This window comes from Malaya genurostris, chromosome 1, assembly GCF_030247185.1.
Source record: "Malaya genurostris strain Urasoe2022 chromosome 1, Malgen_1.1, whole genome shotgun sequence".
Taxonomy (NCBI): Eukaryota; Metazoa; Arthropoda; class Insecta; order Diptera; family Culicidae; genus Malaya; species Malaya genurostris.
This window is the reverse complement of record NC_080570.1, coordinates 143,307,129-143,332,103: the sequence shown is the minus strand read 5'-3', so window position 1 is coordinate 143,332,103 and position 24,975 is coordinate 143,307,129. Positions and strand designations below refer to the sequence as shown.

The 24,975-nt window shown below is 39.5% G+C and overlaps 1 protein-coding gene across 2 annotated transcripts in view; it reads right to left on the bottom strand.

The window, feature by feature from the left end:
• Nucleotides 1-24,975, bottom strand: part of LOC131426008 (paired box protein Pax-1) — a 123,377-nt gene that overhangs the window by 80,622 nt on the left and 17,780 nt on the right. The gene's annotated exons all lie outside the window — the stretch shown is intronic.

Sequence of the window (24,975 nt, the reverse complement as noted above, 5' to 3'; positions counted from 1 at the left end):
ACTTTTTTTGGGGAATGGGTAAGCCGATGCCTTTCACACAGTCCTTCTGGGTTCGATTTCCGACTCCCGCACATACATTATGATCAAAAAAGAACCGGAATTTTCATTTTAAAATTCCCGCGCTTGTCCAATCGGTAAACTTTTATTCTCTCAACGTTGGCAACACTTTTATACACATTCTGTCAATTTTTGACGCATATCGTACGATTAGTTTTTGTTTGGCGTCTATACAAAGAAGTTGAAAAATTTTCTTGTGGCGATTTTTATAATGGATGAAAATTTAGAACAACGTGCGTGCATCAAATTTTGTATTGCAAATGGATTTAAGTGTTCCGAAACGTTGAAAATGTTAGAAAAGGCCTTTGGTGAATCGTGTCTAGGAAAAACACAGGCATACGAGTGGTATAAACGCTTCAAAGGTGGTCCTACAAGCTTGGAACATGATGAGATCCCTGGCCGCCCAACATCTGTTACTGAAGAAAACATTGAGACGGCGAAGCAAATCGTGTTGCAAAATCGTTATGTACCGATTAGAGAGATTGCTGTGTTGTTGGGCATCTCTTATGGATCAGCCGAACACATTTTAACTGATATTTTGGGTTTGAAACGCGTCGCTTCTCGGCTGGTGCCAAAAAAGCTGAATTTCATTCAAAAACAGCGTTGGTTGTGTCGCAGTTTTTGGTCAAAAACTCAACCAATATCATCAACCAAGCACCGTACTCTCCAGATACGGCCCCGTGTGACTTTTTCCTCTTCCCCAGATTCAAATTGCCATTGCGGGGAACGCGTTTTAAGACCATAAAGACCATAAAAGAGAATTCGCTGCGTGAACTGAACCTTCGGCGGCCTATAAAACTTGTATGGAAAATTGGATCAAGCGTTGGCATGCATGTATTGCCGCAGGAGGAGACAATAAAGAAATTTATTAAAAATTGAAATTTTGCGTTTTTTAATAATATTCCGGTTCTTTTTTTATCATAAGGAAGAGTCAGACAGTTTTGCTGGCCCGAAGAGTCGAATTACCTTAACAATAGAATCTCTACAATCAAACAAAAAACAATGTTTTTACTATATTTGATTCGCAATCTTGTCGCGTCGTAATCTTTGTTAGCAGCCGGTGAAAATTACAATTATTTGACAACAATTGAAGGAGCAAATAAAAGAAAAGATTCAAAATTAAGTAAAAAAAGTCAAATAGTAGGTAGTTTTTACTTTCCGTGTAAGATGCTCCACATCCTCTCAGCAGGCCGTTCAATTTTGTTGTTCTTTGAGCGCTTGTTGAACGACATATTGCACGAAATATTCGTTCAATTTGCTGGAACGGTTTGTTGTTGTTTTTTCCTTTGCAAAAATAGTGTGAAAATTAAGTGTTACCTTTACATAGAAAGAAAATTTGTTGTTATTCTACGTGTAGTAGAAGTATTGTGCAGGTATGTATTGTTAGTTTAAACAAATAAGTGGAAAAAACTTCAGAAATTCTGCAGTAAAACTAGTCCAACGGGGCTCCAACTCCTCATGTTAAAAATGGCTCAACAATGGACCTCTGTCTGCCGGGTTTGTTGAACGAAAAAAATGGCATTCGGTTCAACGGTCTGTTTCAAAATCGGCAAACGAAGGTCCGTGTGGCCTCCCGTCGAACGATTGATTGGAACTTCATTGGACCAATGATCCAACGTATTTGACCAATGAAGGACCACCGTTGAACGTTTTTTTCTAAGAGGGTATCTACACCAGAGTTGCAATTTTAAAATCTGTGTGTCAAGTTGAAAAGTCTGTGTACCATCTCCCTCTCAGCAGGCCGTTCAATTTTGTTGGTCTTTGAGCGCTTGTTGAACGACATATTGCACGAAATATTCGTTCAATTTGCTGGAACGGTTTGTTGTTGTTTTTTTATCTTGTAAAAATAGTGTGAAAATTAAGTGTTACCTTTACATAGAAAGAAAATTTGTTGTTATTCTGCGTGAAGTAGAAGTATTGTGCAGGTATGTATTGTTAGTTTAAACAAATAAGTGGAACAATCTTCAGAATCAGAAATTCTGCAGTAAAACTAGTCCAACTGGGCTCCAACTTTTCATGTTAAAAATGGCTCAACAATGGACCTCTGTCTGCCGGGTTTGTTGAACGAAAAAAATGGCATTCGGTTCAACGGTCTGTTTCAAAATCGGCAAACGAAGGTCTTGTGTTGGCCTCCCGTTGAACGATTGATTGGACTTTCATTGGACCAATGATTCAACATATTGGACCAATGAAGGACTACCGTTGAACGTTTTTTTCTAAGTGGGCTGTGTTGCATATTTTCGATCACAATCTGCAAAAATATGTGAAAAACATTTTGAAAATGTGCCAATCTGCAAAAAATCTGTGTGTTTTGATAAAATCTGTGTTCTGTGACACAGAATCTGTGTGGCAAAATAGGCAAAAAAAATCTGTGGTTTTACAGAAAAATCTGTGAATATGGCCACTCTGATTCTGCACACTTATTCTTTCCTTTGAATCTCAGTAGCGGCCCTTACACGAGTCATTAAAAATGTCATTACTAAAAAATAATATCATTTTAATGAACGTGTAATGGTGCACTAATGACGAGATTTCTAACAAATTTGAAAATTCATTTAAAATGACATTTTAATGCTCGTGTAAGGGCCGCTAGTAAAACGATTACCGAAATTTCTTACCGCTTAGGCGATCAACTCGGCAAAAGACAGAATGATAGTCTTGGAAATCTCAAATTTTACAAACGTCAGCTATCACCGAAATTGCCAGCAAAAAGTTTACTGTCTGTTCGGCATAAACTTTGCTTTGCTTTAAATTGTCCAAGTTCGGCAAATGCAACGAAGTGAAAGTTTTGAATTACTGAGTCTGCAGTAAGTGAAAGTGAACAACGAATTTGTTTTTTTTTTAAATTATAAACTTCCAATTGTGGATCAAGATTTCGTTTCATTTCCGTATAAACATATAACAAATATTCATTACTTTACTTTACTTACATTACTGATCCCATTTCGACAAGGTTAGGCCCGTTGGGAAACTATTATTAGTTCATTAAACAGGTTTCCTGTTCAAAAGGCTGTCAATTACGGTTCTGATGGTATAATGGTATAAGTGACGTAAACGGCCAAACGTTTAGTTTTCTCGGATATGGATGTAGCGATTCCAATAATTTTCTTGTTCAATAATAAAATTCGAAGATCATATGGCTGACACTTCAAGATTCGGAGATATAATTGTGAAAGTGACGTAATCGACAAATTATTTTTTTCTCTACCCGTATAATTATTTCAGAGAGTGAACGATGATGTTGCCGAATATGTGACGTAAGCGCTGAAGCATGCTTTTGTAAACTATCCGAATCAATCTGAATGAACTGGTAATAAAAAACGAGCACAAATTAGTGTCAGAAGTCATCTTAACAAAAAAAGGCAATAAATGATTATCATTATCCAAGACCAGCAAAGATGGTTGGTTTTGAGTAATTTTATCGAAATAAAGTACAACATACTTGGTTCATGTTTGGGTTATTCCTCCCTTCTCGAATAAATTGAAGAATCCAGTCAATGTTACAATAAGTAACAAAGTTTGTAAATTTTCCAATCTGATGCGGAATCAGATTTCACAATTTGAGTGCTAAATGCCTTCACTAACCGGTACATTACCCATCAGATGAAAAAAATTTAAGACCAGAATTAGCTAACTCAAACAAAACCATGCGCATCTCCTACGCCTCGTAGTACGTCTCCAACAATAGGTATTAAATCATGATTTTATGATATTTGCGGCATAACAAGAAAAGTTCAATAAAGCAACTCCCTTCAATTGCATGATCTTTTTTCTTTAAATTAAATTTAAATTTTCAAAAAATTGCAAACTTGAAATATCTTGAAAATTATTATCTTATTTAGAATTCGTTCAAAAACCATGTCGCTGTGATCTTTTCAATCCGTTTGAACGATTTTGCAAAAACGTTCAATATCGGTGTTTGGAATAGATACTCTTACTGATAAAGAAACTAAAATAAATTCCCTTTATCAGTAACCAACGGGAAAATTGATTGGAAAAGAAATTGAAACTTAGTAAAAGTTGTGGGCTAGAGTTCTGTCTCTGCAGCAATTAGTTTTTAATGGGAATTTTCAATCCTGTTATGCGTCTTGGGTGCTGATGAAAGTAACTTTAACAAAGAAAATAAATTAATATTTTCCTTTAAAATCAGAGCGATTCCCGTTCAGGAAGCACATCCAATATTGTCATTCGTTGCAATCCAGTTGCCAGTTCACTTGCTTATCTTTTTCTCAATATATCAACACTTGACAATTCGTTCCGACTAAACAGTGTGACATTTTGTGCATTGAACATAATGCACAGATTTGAACACGCGAAACAAAAAAAAACCTTCCACTATCCCACGCAGCTCATGCAAGTGCCAGTGTCCCCTTTCACCTTCCTTATATCCGAAATGTCATCACGATTCAAGTGGCAACTAAATAAATCTTCCGAAATGCTTTTTCCTGACTCTTCATCCGCCAGTTGATGATAAACAGTCACCCAGAGTATAGTGAACTTTAAATCGACTTCCCTGTGCGCAATTTTTGACTGTCAAACAACAAAAGCGCCTACTGCCACTATAGCACGATGTTGTCGCATTTTACTAGCAGTGCAGGCAGCGCATCCGGGCTCGAACCGCATTCGAATCAGAAGTCGTCTGCGCTTCGATCACGCGACGAAACTCGGAAGGGGTTGCTTCTGCCTGCAAAAACCAACCGAGTTGATTTTCTCTGAAAAATTTCGATCCGAGGACAGGCTTTTGTGTATTTTTATATTGCTTGTAATTAAATAAACGGATGGCTATAAAAGTTTTGTCGTGCGGGACGCTCGTCGCTGTAATCCAAGGGGTTGCTGCATTGTTGAATTAGGACGGATAAATTACATTTGCTTGACTGTTGCTCGAATTGAGTTGTATCTGGCATCGGTAAATCTACATTGCCCGAACCGAGCAGGCACACAATGGAACAATATTTCACCCTCGCATGATTTTCCATTATTACGACCCTTCCTCGTCGCCACTGCCGCCGGCGCCTCTGGCCATACGGTTCCCCATAGGCATACGATGCTATTCGATGGTAAAATGCGTGAAAGATTCCTGCTTCCAGGCAGAAAGGTTGATTTTTTCACGCAAATTTGCCACCTCTGTTTTGCCTTTTGCGTCTTGAAAAGCACGGCCTTTTCCCTTTGGAAAAGTAGCTCATCGTCATCATCATCAGGGCTGTCATAAACAATAGCAGCCGAGCTCCGCAGGGGTGTGCGGGAATCGAATCGTTACATGATTAACTCAAATCACATTAGAATAATTTGATTACGGTGGTCTTATTCCAGTGAGTCAAATTTTCGAAATCTGATTACGTTCCGTAGGTGTTCTGGCTTTTCTCATTAGTTATAGCCCTGAAATGCCACATTGCCTGAGTTTTCCATGCCAAGCCAATATGGGGCCTGAACCTGGTGACATTTGAGCTGTCCCCTTCCCCGATGGCACGCGTACTGCTCCGATTTGCGATTAGTCGAGGATTAGACTGGGTCTAAGAAAGCGTGTACGCAACGGAACGAATTTTCACGAATGTCGCTGGTATCGATTTCGAGGTGTATCATTCCGGCTAAACAGTCACTGTACAGCGATTTGTTAAAAATAAAATATTCGATTTCACTGCGGCAAGGGATTCTTGATTAGCTCATTTGTGACGTAAGCAATCCCAAGTGTCAACATTTGTCGACAGGCTGTCAGAATCGGTAAACAATCAGGACATGTAAGGACAAACACTTTATTGCTCACAATTACGATCATTAAGCAGCAGCTTCCAGTCCATAAAAACTAGGGATCTCATATTTCTTCGGCCGAAATGGAATCTGGCTGGGGGAAAAAATGTCAACAAATATTTACACACGGACAAGTACGGCAATCACAAACGGCTGCTGTCGGCTCGGTCGGTCGGTCGGTCTATTTGGCTAATAATATTCCGAACATTCGGTGAAGCAACGTGAGGGTCCTTAATCAACTGACAAAGAAAGCGATATTTTTAGGTTAGTTTACTGCGTTTGCTAGGGGACATCTCGTTTGCTTTTGCTATTTCCAGGTAATTAACTTGTTTCAAAATATTATCAGCAGATTCGACTGCCGTGGTGTTATAAGGTTGGCCTAAGAACGTGCTTCACGGTTATCTTGATGACATTTCTCTTGTCGGTAATTATTATAACAAGTTTTAACATTGTAGTGTGAACACTGTAAAACACAGTAAAACTCGTGCCCATTTTTCGCTTAGTGGACCGTAGATTCATTTGGAGAACAAAGCGCGTCGTCATGGCCTACTCAATTGTTCACCTTTACGCACCATCTCCATACTTCAGATGTTCACTGTTTGTCATAATTAAAATTTACATTTTATATTTCACCGCCTGCTGCAAATGGCCCGTTATGGGGAACCGGGCCCTAAAGCATGCGGGGCGCGCGCGTGTGTGTATGTGTGAGTATGTATCTTACTACAGTTGATGATGGATCATGCTACTGCTGCAGTCCGGCCCGGGGTTTGTTCGTCTACAAAGCGGCACACTCAATGGAGACCACACACCGCGGTCATGTTTTGACACCTGCCTGCGCGCCTCCGCAGTTTTCTATTGAAGTCTGCGGTCCGCAGCCAGTGGCGCACACTTCATAGATGAGCGACTTTTTTGGGGACACTTTGGTATCCATTCAGAGGGTTTCACCCGGCGGATCCGTCCGGCGTTAATTGGGCTTTAGCGTCAACCCGTGACATTCCGCGTGCTCTGAAAAGCACTCCAAGCGAAACGTGCTAGGTGCTAGTATTTAGTCATCCGGAAGGGCACTAATTATATTCATTCCTGGAATGTTTTCAGTCGATCCATAACGCGGACCTTTCGGGAAGTTGTTGGATGTCGCTCCCGGCAAAGGTCACACGTTGAAGTGTGCCGCAGGCGGGAAAGCCACCATGAAACCGAAGCGGACAAATTTTGCCAAACTCGAAAATCGAACCGAACAGATGTGATTCGTTGTGCGATTTAGGATAACATTCGGCAAACAGTCGGAAAGTTGTTCCGGCGAATACAATGGGTTTGGCTTGTTTCGGGATCGATGAAGCGCGAGGAAACGGTGAGGGTTCTGATAGTTGCGTTGCTCGGAATAAAGACATATGTGAGATTCGAGTTTTTTGGTTTCTGATATGTTTTCGATTGTGAACGACAACCAAACTGTAAACTCGATGATGTGAATGGTGAAATGTTTGAGTGTCTAGTTAATACCAACAAAGAATTCCTAATACTTGACGAGAAGCTCAGATATTAGGCTTGAATATCTAGGTAAGAGGGAAAGAATTTTTACGTGCAGTTATTAGAAGGAAGATCTCAATTTTAACAGTAACGACAGTGGCTTTAGATTTGAACCTGGCGCTGATAGACTCGTATGGAGATTCTGACTGTTGCACACTTATGTCGTTTTCGATTGAAGTCGAAACAAACCCGATTCCAACCCAATTTGCTGTCAAATTCATCCATTTGACAGCAGTCGGGATCGAAACTGGGTTGAGTTTCGTTTCAAGAGAAAATGTCACTTATTTCACTAAAATTACATTGAATACTACCGAAAGATCAGTTCCACACAAGGTGTTTCATCGAGTCCTGTGAACAAATAATTTAAACCGGAAATTTCAATAGTCGCACATTTCGACAGAATTCATTTTTAAAAAATACCGATTTTTCATGGATTTACCTTCACCCGCACTGACGATACTACCCATGGAACATCAATCTTAGTAACCCATGCATCAGCAGACAAAATTTGACAGCTCTTTCAGTCGAACTCAGAGATGCCAGATCTGCAGATTTGTCTGTAAATCTGCAGATTTCGTACATAGTGCTGCAGACATTTTCTGTTGTGCCGACTTTTAAAAATCGAGTTTTTCGCAGATTTTCGTCAAAACTTTTGACTTTTGAAATTATCGTGATCTTTTGTTTTTTTGCTCGACAAGTCAATTTAGTGTATCATACTGTATAGAGAAATTGCTGCCAGGAAGACATACTTGTAAACTGCAGATTATTTTTCGAATATACAGACTTTTGCAACCCTGTCTGAAGATATTTGAAACTTTTACCTGGCATCTCTAGTCGAACTCTAACCGTGATGGCAAAAACAGTGAAGCAACTCCGTTCAGAAGTGTACGCGTTCAAAGAACAGCATCACGCCGCGTCGAAACAACAATCGGATCATCAGAAGAAAGCCCGGTTTCGGACGGCCGACGACCCTGACGAAGAGGTAGACTGAGGGAAAACTGGCTACAGCGTTGCGAATGCTTGGCTGGGAGGTCGGTGCAAGCGGCTACCTGACGATCATGAACATACATGACAGGAAGCGGAAGTCGCGTCCACTAGTTTCGGAGCTACAGCCTGAATAAGATGGTCAACTCGATTTTCCTGGCGAATCGCGACGAATGATGGACGACGAGATCTATCTCACCCTGGATGGCAACGACTAGCAAGTCACTTCGTATTCTATTTCCTCAACGAAGAAAGTGAGCTCCGAGGTGAAGTTCCCTAAGAAGTTGCTGCTTAAGCTGACAATCAGCGAGAAGGGGGTGTCAAAGCCGAGTGGCTTCTTTCGCTTTTGATGAAATACCCGTCGGAAGTTGCGTCGTTCATCAATAAATACTATAAGGCGAAGACGCGGTGTCCTGGCCGGATCTGGCTACTACTCGAAGCGATCGTTGGAGGAGAATATCGACGTGATAAAATCCATTTTAAGAACATTTGGCAGCTCTGGATTGTATTCTAATCAGCGCTGCCAACTATACCGATTTTTGCAACTCGATACAGGAATACATACAGATACGCTCTTGTGAAATACGGTTAATTCAATTTTCATACAGATAAATACCGATTTTCAGTTTTTGTGTTTGGTTTCATAGGTGGAGCGACCTTTTTTGCTCGAAAAACCAGTCCTCACTTAGTAATTTTTTCGTGAAAGGTATTGTACAGATTGATTTTTCCGTCAAACACAGATTTAAAAAAAAATAGTTGGCAGCTCTGATTGGAATTACTCAAACCCAGTTAAATTTCGGTCCGATCATCGGCACGAGCATGATATCTGTTCGTCATCGGACAATTCTGCCCCATTTGAATTAACCGTGTAAACCTAAACACGTGCCGACTAGAGTGACTATAATCAGAGTGGCGACAGCTGTTCGTTTGGAATGACAGCTACCAGTTCCAAACGAGCAAACGACCTGTCAATTCAATGTTAAGCTAATGGAATGTTTTGAATTGTTGCCAAAATTACAGATGAGATGTCGTTACTCTGGTTATAGGCACTCTAGTGCCGACTAGCTATCAGAGTTGCCAATTTAAAATCTGTGTTTTAACTTGAAAAATCTGTGTACCATCTGTGTTGCATATTTTCGATCAAAATCTGTAAAAAAAACATTTTGAAAATCTGCCATTTTTATGAAATATTTATAAAAATCTGTAGAAATCTGTGAATTTTTATAAAATCTGTGTTCTGTGACACAGAATCTTCGTGGCAAATTGGCAAAAAATCTTTGATTTTGCAGAAAAATCTGTAAATTTGGTAACTCTGCTAGCTATAGAGCATCGGGCAACTATCGTGCTCATTATTTTGTTATCCTTTTCATTGATTTGTTCTATCGAGACGTTTCGACGTAAGTTTCGTGCACGATTCGTCCGATGCTCGAATTTACTATAGGTAGTTGTCGGGCATCAAGTGCTGTGGAGAATTTTATAGGGGAAAATGCGGAAAATAATGAGTACACGGAAAATAAAAACTACCTATTATTTGACTTCTTTTTAATTACTTTTGAATTCTTTTGAATCTTTTCTTTCATTCACTCCGTCAATTGTTGTCAAAATACAAAGAGCAAAACCACCCAACAGCGAAAGTTTCAGTTAATACGCTAAAATTAAGTAAACCGTACCAACTTGAAATTGAGTGAATACGACTCAACTGTAGAGTAAATATAACTCATCTTTACGTAGTTTTTTACACGTGCCTTACGGAAACCACCTAAAGCCACTTTACCTAAAATTAGGTTACTGAACCGGACTCCCAAATTGGGTGGAATGTACTTAAAATAAGGTTGTTTTGCGGTTCCGTGTATAATTTTAATTATGAAACATTTAGTTAGGGTTTGCTGATTTCCATTTAGAAAACTGTTATATCTTGTTGGGCATCGAGTGTTTGTTAAACAACATACTGAACAAAATACTACAACTAGTCCAATGGAGCCCCAACTCCTCATATTGGAATTGTCCCAAAGGTGGACCTCATTCTGCCGATTTTCTCTCCCGTCCGGTGTTAAAATCTGTACTCTATCAACCATAGTTCACCTCTAATTCCTTTTCAAAGAGGAAGTTGGCAGGTGATTTATTGGCCGTAATCCAAAAAACGCGTGATATTCACACATGGATTAAACCTTCGGGCAGTACGCCAGTAGAGTGTTTCGAAAATTCGCACCCTGAACTGTACATAAAGCTGTTAATGAATTTAACAAAGAGATCATCAAAGCACAATTTAGTAAGAATAAACTTGACATGGATGATCGCTTCAATCATAAGATCCTATCGAAGTTCTCTTTGGAGTACCTGATTCTGTTGAACATATGAACTTGTGGTAAATAATTTATAACAAGAGGTATTATTAACACTGAGATTTACAAAATAAAATTTCTTTTTTAAAATCGCACGACCAAAAACAGCTGTTTTGGACGATTTGGCTTCATGCCACTACGAAATCATTATTTAGAGTGTGATCTTCAGTCGGTTTTTCTTCTTAGAACAAGAAGCGAAGATATAAGAAGATGTAAGATTTTTTCACAATCCGTTGATTGAAAGTCGAATAATCGACAAAATAATATGGCGACCTAGTATAAGTAACACAAAATGAGAACTCGTCCCCAAACATAGGCAAATATTTTTCTCGTGTGTGTGTGTGTGAAATAAGCATGCGACGATAATTACCTTATCCAGTCAATTTCACGACGGGGTACTCCTGGCACCGGCATAAGCTTCCTTTGATCACTATTCCGCTGAATCCAAACCCAAGAACCGAACCACAAACCCGCCAACTGCGATCATGCGTCGGAAAATTCTCAAAGCCAAAGCCAAAGTATGTATGGATGTAATGCACCCACCGATGTATCATCGGTTGGAAACAAAAACAATAAGCAAACGGGGAAAACAACAAACGTCTCAATCGATTCGGTAAAAACCCAGATCTCTCCTCCCAGCGGTGACTTGTCCGCTGGTGTATCGTCGTATGTATCACATTTCGCCTGGCAGGTTTCGGGTAATTTTGAAAGCGGGATCCTTTACCGTGTGTACGAACGTAAAACCAACCGAACCGAAGACGAATGCGACACGAAGTAGCGACTATTTATTTGTCATTTAATACCCCGCCACTATCCTTTTCCTTTGTTGTCAATTGTACATACATATGCAAGTCCTGGTTGTTTCCCTTTCCCGTCAAGCCACGTCCGCACTGTGTCATCTGTCATCGCATATCGCATTCGATTGTCTGTTGTTGTTCGAGATCCGTGTCGCTGAGGAAGAGCAACGGCAAACGGAAAAGCGGAAAAGGACAATAATTGCTGTTGATGTTGTCATGTTCGGCTGACCGGAGATGGCTATCGATCCGGAGCAGTGAAGTGACCTTTGTTCAATCGATTGTTAGATAATCTAGGGAACATGTTTTAATTATTTCTATTTTCGATTACGAAGTCCTCTCCAGAGAAGATGTATTACACAAAACGAGGACAGCGACTGCTTTCGAATCTAGAGCGGAGGACAACCAAGGATTAACAGCAAAAATTGCAACAGTTTTCTGAAGGGATGTCGAGGGTTTCTAGCGAGGGGTTCGACAGACGTCAGTCGCACAGGGAATTTATAATAGCTAAACATGTTTATTTAAATTGCTTTCTGTCAGGGAAATTGTCCCGACTTGAGGGATGGGTCGATGTTGGGTGAAAGCAGGACAAAAAGCCACTGTTTTAAAGAAATGACACAAAAAAATCATGAAAATTCAGTAAGGTTCAGTTCGATTATTCTTATCTAGAGCACTCGAATTTGTCTAGACCGCAGCCGGTGTGAAGTATTGATTCCGTGCAGCTCCCGCGTGGGACTTCCTTCCGAGTGACCAACATTCAAATATGACAAAGCTACCCATGTCGACTGGGTTGCCAGCTTTCTTTTGATCCCATCTGTTACCCGATCATTGGTAAAAATTACCTCTAAAATCAATTACAAATTTGTCTGATCCCAGATGGAATGTTTCCTAGCAATAAAAGAAACACAATTCGAGAACAAATTAATAGTACTTGTGCTATCTAGCGTAATGCAATAACGTACAGAAAAACCACTTGTCGGGAAAGGAAGGGCTCTAATCCGCCAACGAGATCAATCTCTGATAAGAGCGGTAAGTGCAGCCCAGTCCGGGCGTGCGTAGGGGGAGATCGGATGCCGGCTGATAACGGGATAACGGTCCTGTCGGTGAATAATTGGATTCTCTGTACGTCTTTTCGTACGTCAGAATCAATATCCGAGTAGGCGGAAATTTTCACGAAGCAGTAATGATTAAATTGATTCGTTCGCCCGCTGGTGTTGTCAGTTCGGCAAAGTAGGCCCTGTGTTCGACCGTCGATGGTGGGAAAAGTAAACATCTTGCGTTGCAAAAGTGTTTTCGAAGAAAAGATAGTCGAAACAATGGTTAAGCTCTCTTGAAAATCTTCTTTCTTGGACCGACACAGCACCTCGAACCGAACTCAAATCTCGTCCCAAAAACTAACCCGATCGGGACACCCTTCAATGATCCGGGATTCTTTCTCGTTCGGTATGAGAGTCTAATCATAATTCCACCCGATTTTTGTGTCCACAAAAAAAGTGTCGAGTGGCTGGTGGCATCTGCGGTGAGACCGACCAAAGAAGGATTGAGCTGGAAGAAAGAAGCTCAAGCCCACACGAACAATAAAACCAATTTCTCCCGGAGGCCCTTCGGGGCTTGGACTCCATTTCGACCCGAGGATCGGTTTCTAATCTGACATAGAGCCCTGGGTGCTTTCTTGGTTGCGTTTTGTTATCTGCTAATAACTCTTCAGAGTACAAAAAAAAAGGATAAATTTCTGGTGGTTAAAGAAGAGGGCGAAATATTAAATCAGTTATAAGTCCCAGGTTTTGTCTGTGTACCGGCTGATGGCACTACATTGTGTCCTTTCATCACTGCCAGAGGGAAGAGGAGCAGAGAAAGAGAGAGGATTAATGTACGAAAGTACATTTGCCCAATCGGATCGGTAAACACGATGAGTACTTTTGTGAGTGCAGATTTGGCACTTGAGAGTAGAAAAAAAGAGAAGATGAAAATTATAGTAATAAAAAATAATTATCGATAATCGATAATTACGATATTAGTTTCAGCCTCGGGCGCATAAGCCGAACCCTAGTGCGAACAAAAAAACGAATATGAAACTGTAAAACAGGAGGTCCTCTTAAGTAGGCTAGGGGTCCGACAAAGAGGTAAGCTGGCTTTAGAAGAAGATTGTGCGATTGTCTTTCGAATGCCGGCACTCAACAGTGAAAATAAAGATCGGTATTTGAATAAGCTCATTTTCCATTGGCATAATCCGATCGGCAAATTCCGAAAGAAGGGTCTCGAGTGCGCGTGTCCTCCTGAATATCCTTGTGCCTGCCATATATTCGCAACTTCATTAGCGACCGTTATTAATCAAACAAATTTCCGACAATGAGCCAAACAAATCGACCAAATGTTGTCATTTTTTTTGCTGACTGTTATGCCACTAGCAGAAGTACGCTAATTACAAATCATTCAATTGACTCCGCGCGATACGAGGGGACTCGCGAAACATCCCAAAAAATCACTACGAACATATGTTTCCCGATGGGACTTCGTCCTCATCGTAGCAAACATTGAACGACAGAGCGAAAAAAAAATAATAACATAAACCATCACAGTCAGTAGGCGAGGAGGGTAGAAAGGAGTGAGTCACTGTTAAAACAGGATAATAAATTACACTGCTCTCCGAAGTGGTGCACATTTATGAAGCTGAAGTGGTCCTTTGGTCCTGCAGCAAACAGCAAGGACACAAAAGGGATGACAACTTGTTTTTCGCCCCCGGTCGGGCCACCGATTCCGAGCCACATTATTCATCATCATCAGCCGTAATCATGATTCGGAAAAGTGGCATCCTTGGTCCTTGGCGCGACTTGCGCATTATTACATTTTAGGCAACAATTCATTATCGAAATGTCAACCGAATATAAATAATCGCATATCATTTTTGATTCCTGCTTCGGTTGGGCTTTCCCGGGCACTTGAAACGGTCTGCTATCCTTCGGATGGAGTAAATTTCCCGATGTGTGTAGGTTGTAGGTTGATAGTTTTTGACGTTCTGAGTTTTTTTTCTTTCCTACTCTTGTGTTCCCAAACAAATTGAGTCCCTTGCTTTCGTGTTGACTGGTTGATTATGCGAACTTGATCGAACCAGTCCCGACAAGTAGGCTATGCCGATAAGATGGTATCGCTACGGAAACTAGGGCAGCTGCTGGCACGAAAGGTTATTCCAAATTGAAAGGGTTTTTTTCAATGTTGGGAACTCGTAGCTTAATATTTGAAGAATTATTTAAAAATATATCTAAATTTAGAATACGCCAAGAACTAAACAAGATAAAACGAATTCTTATACATAAATGTGTGGTATTTTTCTGATTTAAAACCATGATTGATCGTTAATAAAATTACATTAAAATGTATTTACTTTTTCATTGAACAAGGCTGTATTTTTACAAATCGCTTAGTTTTGTAATGTAACTTTCCATTCAATAACTTGCTCCAAATATGTGCATGGAAATGAATGTAAATTCTCAAAATATTTTTATCTGTGTATGGCTCAAATCCGCGTAGTTAACAATCGAAAACCGGGAATCAGGTAAGCAGAAAAAAATTTGATTGGCCGTCTACTAACAATGTCTACCGATTGAAAAAGGTTTGAGGTAAGTTTTTAAATTATTTTACGTTTTTTACGGTATAAATATTTTTGTGACGGTATAAATATTTCAACAATCTTCACCCTGAAATTCCGATCCGGATGAAATTCAGGAATTCAATATAGGACTTTGCATTTGAACCTACGATTGTTAAAATCGGTCGCGCCATCTCTGAGAAAAGAGAGAAAATAATTTGGAATAGGAATTTTCACACCCATCATCGTGTAATTTCGGAACCAGAAGTCGGATCGAACGTAAATCCAGGAACTGTGGATGGGATAGTTGTACCTTTCATTTGAATCCAAGTTCATGACAATCGGTTCAGTCATCTCCGAGAAAAGTGAGTGTAAAAAATTTTACATACATACATTTTGCGTACTCTACGAACTGAGGCCTCGGTTCAAAAGTTGGTTTTCACTGTCATTGCATAACCTTTCTATATGAGAAAGGCAAACACATTCCAGTAGTCGATTTTTTCATTGACTTCATTTGAATAAAAGCAAGAAAGTTTCTTTGACTACTAACACAACCTTCGAAACAAAACCGTTTTGAGACCAATTTAAAGGAATTAGACGTTTTTTTTTGCATCATCACTTTGAATGACGGCTTGAAACTTTTAACACACTCCACCCTGTAACTCGGAACCTAGAAGTTCAAACCGAATAAAATAAAATTGCAGCTCATAAGAACATAAAACCTTTCATTTGAGCTTAAGTTTATGGAAATCGGATTAGCCTTCTCCGAGAAACTGACGTAAGTTCCTTTTTAACAGTTTTCGATCACTATTTCCTAACAGATCGGCTGAAAAGTTCGTATCGTTTCTATGAGAGGGCGCTACTAGAATTAAATCCATTATATAGCGTTATTAGAGCGTTTGAAGGATGAAATTCATTTGAAGAAGAAAAAAGTTTTGTTTAATCACGACAATGCACCGTGTCACAAGTCGATGAAAACTATGCTGAAATTGAACGAATTGGGCTTCGAATTACTCCCTCATCCACCGCATTCTCCAGATTTGGCCCCCAGTGACTTTTTCCTGTTCTCAGACCTCAAGAGAATGCTCGCTGGTAAAAAATCTAGAAGCAATGAAGAGGTAATCGCTGAAACTGAGGCCTATTTTGAGGCAAAGGACAAATCGTACTACAAAAATGGTATCGAAAAGTTGGAAGATCGCTATAATCGCTGTATCGCCTCTGATGGCAATTATGTTGAATAATAAAAACGAATTTTGGCAAAAAAATGTGTGTTTCTATTAAACGATACGAACTTTTCAGCCGAACTGTTATACTCCCGAAACAGAGAACTGAGATACAGTGTACCTTAAGTAAAATCTCTTGGCTATCGAATTACCACACCGACACAATTCCAAAATTTAAATTTAAGGGATTCATGTATTGAAACACGATCTTGTTTGTGAGTTTTATATACTTACCAACCTGTGACTCTGGTACGAAAAGTCGTATCTGAATTAAATTAAATATTGTTCGATCCTAAAATTCTAGAAATCATCCAGCAGCTTCTGAAAACATCATGTACACTTTTCAAGTCTGTTGCACATTTTATTTCCTTACTCTGGAACTAGAAGTCGGATCCAAATAAAATTCGGTAGCAGTCTACGGGATTGTCACGTCTACAATTTGAATATAAGGTTGTGAAAATCGAGCGCAAATATGTGTATTTTTTGCACTATTTACCCCGTAACTGCAGAACCGGAAGTCAGATTCATATGAAATTCAACTGCCTACTATGGGACTGTAGGTCCTATAGTTAAAATCTAAACTTGTGAAAACCAAGCGCATATTGATTCATTTTTATAACATTTTATCATGTTACTCCAGTACCGAATGAATTTAATAGCGTTCTATAGAATTGAGAGACCTTCATTCAGCGTGTTGGCAACACAGATCAGCGATCATGCTGCGTCAAAGAGGAGATACGATAAGCCCATTTGAAATGTCGGTACAGGCAGAAATGTCAAATATAAACTAGTGTCACACACGATATAAGAAACAAGTGCCTTGATAAAATGGATTCCAAATCATACTGAATTCCAGACGAGTTAACTGGGTAGCCGCTTCGTTTGATAGCAAATGTTTTGCAAGCCATTTTATCTTACAGTGGTAAATTTTTTATTATTATCGGTTTTATAACTATTATTTACGATTGAAAACAGTCGTTTTCGTCGGAAGCCAAAAGAAGACAATTTAGTTTGGACACCTAAATTGAAAATCTGACAAGGTCAGGTATTGGATATTGTAAAATCGTTCAAATTTTGACAAATTCACCATGTCCAATTTCCTCATCCAAAGATTTCCCTGAGAGCAAAACTATTGTTTGGATGGATTGACACAGTAAGTGTCCTAGTTTTCAAATTTATATTTAAACAAATCTCACTGTCGAGTAGTTATTTACTTCTTTGTCAGAAATAATCCTGCTCGAAAGCATGGTTATGTTTGACAGTTGGATAGTTATTTTCCGTCATTGAGTATATTCCAATAAAAAGTTTCAATTTCGGAAAATTTTCTAGAGACTCTTATGTCCACAGTAATTTAATTATTGCACCACTTATCATTTTATTTTCAGGGCAAAATAAATCCAAACAATTATCCATCTGTCAAATTTCGAATTGACTCATAGATTTGAACAAATTTAACTATACGAATAAAACAACTATCGTAATGTCAAATTACAATCAAATGCTAAAAACATTCGCGAAATAGTCGCTGCTTTAGTCGAACTAACGATAATTGAAGATTTGATTTTGGAAAGTATTGAGGACAATTAAATCAAATTAGGATTCTCGGTTGGTGGTTCCGTCTATGCGAAGTTTTTTTTTTTTTTTTTGCTTTTAGCAAATAGCCAAATCGGACACTGAAACGAATCTAATCCAAACACAAGCTCGAAAGTTATACAAAGAGATTATTAATATGTACCCAGCATGCGTACTGGTAGACGGAAAAATGTATTTGAAATTGGTTTTTAGGTAACATTTTGAAAATTTGTTTGAGGCAACGCCACGAGGAGATGCCACCAACATTCGCATTTGCTTTTTACTTTTTTATTTATGACTTCTGGTCAGTCAGTAATTTTTGCTTTTTTCGGTTTTTTTAACGATATCAAACTAACTAGAGATTATAAGAGGAGAAAGAATATGAAATCATAGAGCCATAGTACTCAAGGAAGAGCAAGGATGTGAAGAATGAAGTGCGGAAAAGTGAGACATGACAAGGGTCATTTAAGTAAGCAGAAGGCTTCTCGTATCTAAACTTTTACCTTCTACCAGAGGAGTCGAACTTAGGCATCTTAGCGATACGAGTCATCCGAGTCTCTGATATGTCAGAGTGTAAAGGCAAAGGTCGTTTGCCATTTACTGTCCGAACCGGCAAAAGTAAAGTTACGAGAAGTTGTCACAAAAGTAAAGTTACGAGAAGTTGAAACACATTGTGTGAGAAACCGTCGTGGGCAGAATGTGACAACTTCTCGTAACTTTACTTTTGTGACAACTTCTCGTAACTTTACTTTTGCCGGTTCGGACAGCACATGTTAGCACATGTTACACCGTTACTCTGGAACCGGCAGTTGGATTAACATAAAATTCATCAGTAAGCTATTGGACTGTAGGCCCTATAGTTTGAATTTAAGCTTGTAAAAATCGATTGAATGGTGAGAGAACGATGAGAAATTCTAGCGTAAATTTTTCCATTTTTTCAAATTTTACCGCGTAACTCCGGAACGAGAAGTCAGATCCACATGCTATTGGACTGTAGACGCTATAATTTGAATTTAAGCTTGTGAAAATCGAGTGCATTTTTTAAATTTATTTTGCACATTTTATCCTATTACTCCGGAACCTAAAGTGCGATACTGATCGGAAATTCAACGTTGTTCATCTAGTTTATATGAATGGCAAATCTGTTGGTGAATGAAAAAAACAAACACAGTCTAGATGACAAACAGGATGTTTTTGATAGGATAACGTGGCGCCATCATGACATATGCGAGTACTGTCCCAACTAAAGAAATATTCGAAATGACCGTTAAAATGATTGAAGAATCTAATTTGAGTGTCAGTGTCAGTTAGTCTGTGATGGGATTACAAGACCTTTCATTGAAATCTAAGTTTGTGAAAATCGATCCAGCCATCTTTCGCGTCATTCCACGTTTACAGCCAACAAGGCGGAGCTAAAGATAGAAAAATATTTCCGAAACCGTACATTGCAATGCATAAAATAAGAGCAATTCCAGTTTACTGAATTGCTATTATACTGGTTAAGAAAAATTGTCACTGTTGGAAAAAGGTACAGGCAGTTTCCTTCGCTAATGCTAAATGAATCTTCAAGAAAAACAAACAGCAGTTAACTATGCAAAATGTACCAAATGACTTGATACGTCTCTTTTGAATTTACGCTCAACGACAACACAGAAAACTGCTTTTTCATTTCGCAATAACAACTGTTTTGCAAAGATTGTAAATTGCCCCTGAACATTGTCACACCATTTAACATTCATACCTAGCAATGAGTGTGATGTGACACCTAGTATTAACAGCGCACTAACGAAGTTTGCAGGCTGAGAACTTAATTGAATGGATAAATTTGAATGTAATATATTAGGGAGTGTGATTTTCCAAAGGTTCTTGAAAAATGCCGATTGGATCTGACATTTTTCCCTCCAGCAGGTAATGTGCAGGGTAGTGTAAGACTTCAGGGTTTCAATAAAGAAGGTCGAAGTTTGAATTTCATTTGGGGTGGGATATTTTACTTTCTAGCTTTCTACTTTAAATCCCGGACATTTATCGTTTTGGGTTACATTACAGTCATGTTTTAGTGGTACTGCGATATTGTTTCGAGGTGACACATCCAACATCCTTGCATCATTGCAGGTGATAAAGAGCCCTCTTTCAACGGTTTAAACGACAATCGTGATCATCGTTTTGTAAAACCGTGCAAATACGCTACGAATCATTGCGAACCAAATGGGAAACATACACGAGAAAGAGCAGACTCGCACATTTTGCTATTTCCAGTGACACAAACAAACCTCGCTGTGGCAATGCCTAATATGGCAGTATTATTCCTCTCATCAAAACAAAGCCTCTTTCTTCGATTGTGTAGCCGAACCCCGACTCCGGTCCCGGTCCGTACCTAAAACTTATCCACATCATGTTTGTAATCTAAAAAGGATACAAATTATTCCATTCATTCCACTTCTGTTCTACATTTTCCCGAGACCCGACTATCGCAGGCTTTCAATCTACAGATGGATAGATTTCATGGCAAAATAAAAGCAAGATACTGTGTAAAACCATCAAACGGTCATGACTCAAAACAAGCGCAAAGCTTCGGCGGAACGACATAGATAGGAAAAAGGGACCACTCGAAAGCCGTCGTTCTCACTCGCTCTCTCACACACAGACGCACCCTATTCGAAATAATGACACTACATTCCGTAGAGGCAGCCAGAGTGGGATGGCGAAAAAAATGAATTAAATTTCAATTTCAAACCGCAAATTTTTAATCCGATTTTACGCAGCCCTAAACCTTACCCGAGATGGTAGCTGGAACAACGAAAGAAGATGCATCTCCCGTTCGACCCGATGGCGTGAATGCATTGAACTGAAACTGAAAATTGAAAATCCCAGCTCCACTCCTCACTCATCATCATCGTTTTCATCATCACCAATAATGACGCAACGTTTCGATCCTTCATGTGTACATTAAATACCGAACAAAGCAAGCCATTGTCAGAGAGAGAGAGAGACAGAGCAGAGCAACAGCCGCAAACTACGATTAATAAAACTGTAGCAAATTTTCCATCGATTCTTTGCGTTCTCCTTGCTTCGAAAAAAGTAAATCCTTTCCCCCTTTCGATCTGTAATTCGAGCCGTTCAATCCTGTTGGGACCTTCGGGCGCAAGATTTTGCGGTTCCAGAAGATGCGTTCCTTTGGAATGCGTTCGATCCTGTATCTCCCTCGCCATTAGTGTCTGTGTGTGTGTGCGAAAGTGTAGAAAGTCACTCATCCGGAAGAATCCCGCAGCAAAGGGATTTGGTCGTCGTTGTCTTCGTCATCGTCAATGGGCCCCCTGTCAGATTGTGTGGTTTTGCTACCGAAAACATCCAGAAGCGATGAAATCCTACCGGAATCGTCAAGTCATTACTCAATCAGTGCAATCACAGCTCGAACGGAAAACAACAACAACAACGAAAAAAAAAATCGCAACAACAACAACCGAAACTGCCGTCGACAAATCGTTAGAATGACCGGTAAATCAGGCGATTAATTTGCAAACACGGTTTCCACGGAGCTATCGGGCGACACGGGTTTTCGGGTGTTCGATCGCGAGGCGGAGATAAGGCGCCGAAAGAAAGCGGGGCCGAAAAGAATCCGATCCGCTCCGATAGGAACTAACCGAAAACCGGACAAACGCCGGTAGCTAATCAAGCAGCACCGAAAGTAAGAACCGAAGCATACGAAGAAAGAAAAAAAAAATATCTGTAAAAACTCATGAGTCCCCCGGGCCTTGACAGGTCCCGAAACCGAAAATCTCGGTAGCAGCAATCACAATCAATGAAACTTGATAGCTCGATCCATCACGCTGTCCGAACAGCGGAGGCCGGAGGAACGTGGTGAACGTGGACAAACTCTGAAAACGTCACGAGATTGACCGGGACGTGGTCAGTGAGTGTCCTGCTGCTGCTACTGCTCGACGGTGATCGAGCTGGCAGGGGTCGTCAACAAATGAAGTCCTAAATTGGTTGCGCCGAAAGAGGTGACGTTTGAGGTGAATATCATGTAGAGAGCCCGGTTCAGATGGATTAAAAATGAGCATTGAAATCGTCATATGTAATGTAAACATACGTAGAACTTGAAAATTATTCTTAAATTAAAAGAATTTTTTAACTAAATTTCAAAAGCTTTCGTTCGCACTCTACAGTGTAAGAAAATGGACAATCTGGAAAATTACCCAACAGTGAGAGCCATGTTTTACACGCTAGAATTGGGAAAAACAGCATTTATTCATTTGCATTAGAATTGAGTGAATGAAACTTACGCACCTACACACTAAACTTCGTTCGGTAATTTTTCCTTCATTTTACGAGCTTTGAACAAACTACCGAACATCTGCATTCTACATACATCAGAACAAAAAAAACATTTGTTTCCGCTGTGATAAAACTTTATTTTTACTGAAAATCACCTACAGAGATTTTACCAGCTGAAGTCAGTAATCCAATCTAGGTGTGTACATGAGAATAAACCCCCTCAGTGTATTTCCCAAGCCAAAAATGTGACTTTCGCGGGAATCCTGTGCAAATCGAAAAAGACATCACAGTTACACTATCTTGTGATGGAAACAGGTTACTAATTCAATATGGCTTAATAGTTTGCGTTTAGCATGCACCAAAAGCTAACGTCAAAACTAATTGAGCATGACGCCCACTTAGAGGTGGCATAGATCTAATTGTGAATCAATTATTTATGCTGTAAAATCAATGGTTTATTTTTTTACGGGTAATCACATTAAATTACCTATTGCGGAAGGGTTTTTCAAAGATACTACAACATTTGGTGGATATTTTTACCAAGTGGGCCAAAATACCTTTGTTACACGCTTGAAAATAGTTACTCAAAAATGAGTAAGATCTCACTCATCTACAGAAAAAGTGGAACAACTCTAATTTAGAGTAACTCCGAAGTTACTCAAATTTGAGTTCTTCCACTGGAAACGATATTTGGGTAAAATCTACTCATTTACTGAGTAATACTTTATTTGTACATGTACCAAAAATAGAGTAACTATCACTCAAATTTTGAGTGAAACTGTATTTCACATATACCAAATTTGCAAAACATTGCTCATTTTCTGAGTGTATTGTATTAAAATATTAGGTAATTGAACTCAATGCTATATCAAGTGGTGAAAGCAAATTTGCTCAGGCACCAATCATACACTTATTCCTCATAAATGACATTTGAGCATATTCGGTTTCATTCTAAAGCACAACACGGAGTTTATCATTCCGGTTTTTGCAGACACTGCAGACTAGTACTAAATGAGTAACTAGTACTCAAACTTTGAGTAACTTTTTCTAAGCGTGTATCCTATACAGATTTTTAAAGTAGAAACACAGATTTTAATCTGGCAACTCTGTAAATGAGCTTGGTCATCAACTAACCAGACTAACAAATAGGAATAATGTCTATACCAATCTTGATATCTTCCGTCATACATCATATGGAGGTTAGAAATTTCAACATCCATCATCTGCAAACTGCAAGACCTGAACTTCGAAAGACGTTTTAAGATCAGATTAGGAAATTTAGTTTCTTGTGTAAGTTGCCGCTTATTTGACTGTTTGAAAATTTTTAACACTCATCAGCTTGTGATTCCGGAACCTGAAGGCGGATCCGGATGATATTTAGAAATTCCGTATTTCACCATAAGACATTTATCAGCAGTTTTTCAAAGAAGGGCTAATCTTACAAAAGTAAACAAATCGATTTGCTCTGTTCTACTAATAAATGCTTTAAAATCCTACAATTTTACCTAAAAATTCGGACTCTACAATAAACTATAAAGGGCGAAACTGTCATTTCATTTGTTTCAGGAATCAGGAATCAGAACAAATTGGCTCAAATGGCACGTTCCCCTTGATATTTGGAGATTTGTGCCTTGCCATCAATTTGTTTTTAGCATCATTTTCCCGATATATAAGAGGGAAGGATTGAAAGGAAATGGTAAGGGTTGGACTAGGAGGATGGGAAAAATTGACGACACAAAAACACATAAAAGCAGAAGTAAATTCTGCACCCCTAAGGGATGCTGAACAATCTGCTGAGGATCACATTTAGTGGAAGCAGAAGGAAATTATGAACCTCTACGAGGTCCCGAACAGTCTGCTGTTAATAAAACCTCCAACCCCCGAGAGGATTTAGAGATCTTACAAAAGCGACACCATTCTGCACTCCCGGAAGAATGCAGAACGACTCGCAGTATGTACGAGCAGAAGTAAATGCGGTACCCCCCAGAGGATGCCAAACAATCTGCCAAACCCTATTTAAGGTGAATACAGAAGGGATTCATTCACTCCAGGAAGAACGATGAACCCTTCTGACTATAGCTCCTTACCACATTGGGTGAGAAACGAGAGAATATCCTTCAATTTTAGCTCCGCATACACAGACTCAACCATGTATGGAGAACCAAAAACCCGGATACGTAGCTGCGTCAATGCGGGACAGTTACATATCAGATGATATGAAGTACCATAATCGCATTCACACAAATCACACGAATAATACTCAGCACGTTGAATAGTAGCCATGTGATAATTGAGTTTGCAATGTCCAGTCAGAGCTCTGACCAGAATACTTCAATGATACTTGGAGAAATGCAGTAGACACTTTGACATTTTCAGATTTAAATCTGGTAGAAATGCTTTTGTCTGAGCGCAAGTTTGCAAGCTGCGCCAGTAGCTGGCATGTTTGGATGCAGCCCAAGAACGTATCTTGTGCTTTATCCAACTAGTTGAAAGTGGTAAAGCTGGTTCAGGACCAACGAAATCATTCGTTGCACCAGCTCTAGCCAACTCATCAGCCCATTCATTTCCAGTAATACCAGAATGGCCGGGTACCCATATGAAGTAAACAGCATTTGAAATGCTGAGGTCTTCAATTTGAGTTCGACATGCGATCACTAGATTCGACCGTGAGTCATTCGAACTGAGTGCTTTTAAGGCTGCCTGACTGTCGGAACAAAAATAAATACGTTTACCACAGATCCTCTGCTGAAGTGCCGATTGCTTGGAACACAGTACAGTATCTACCAAGTGAATGAGACTGCTCCAGCCTATTTCACGACAGTAGATACCAGCACCAGCACGACCATTCAACAGAGAACCGTCCGTAAAAAAAA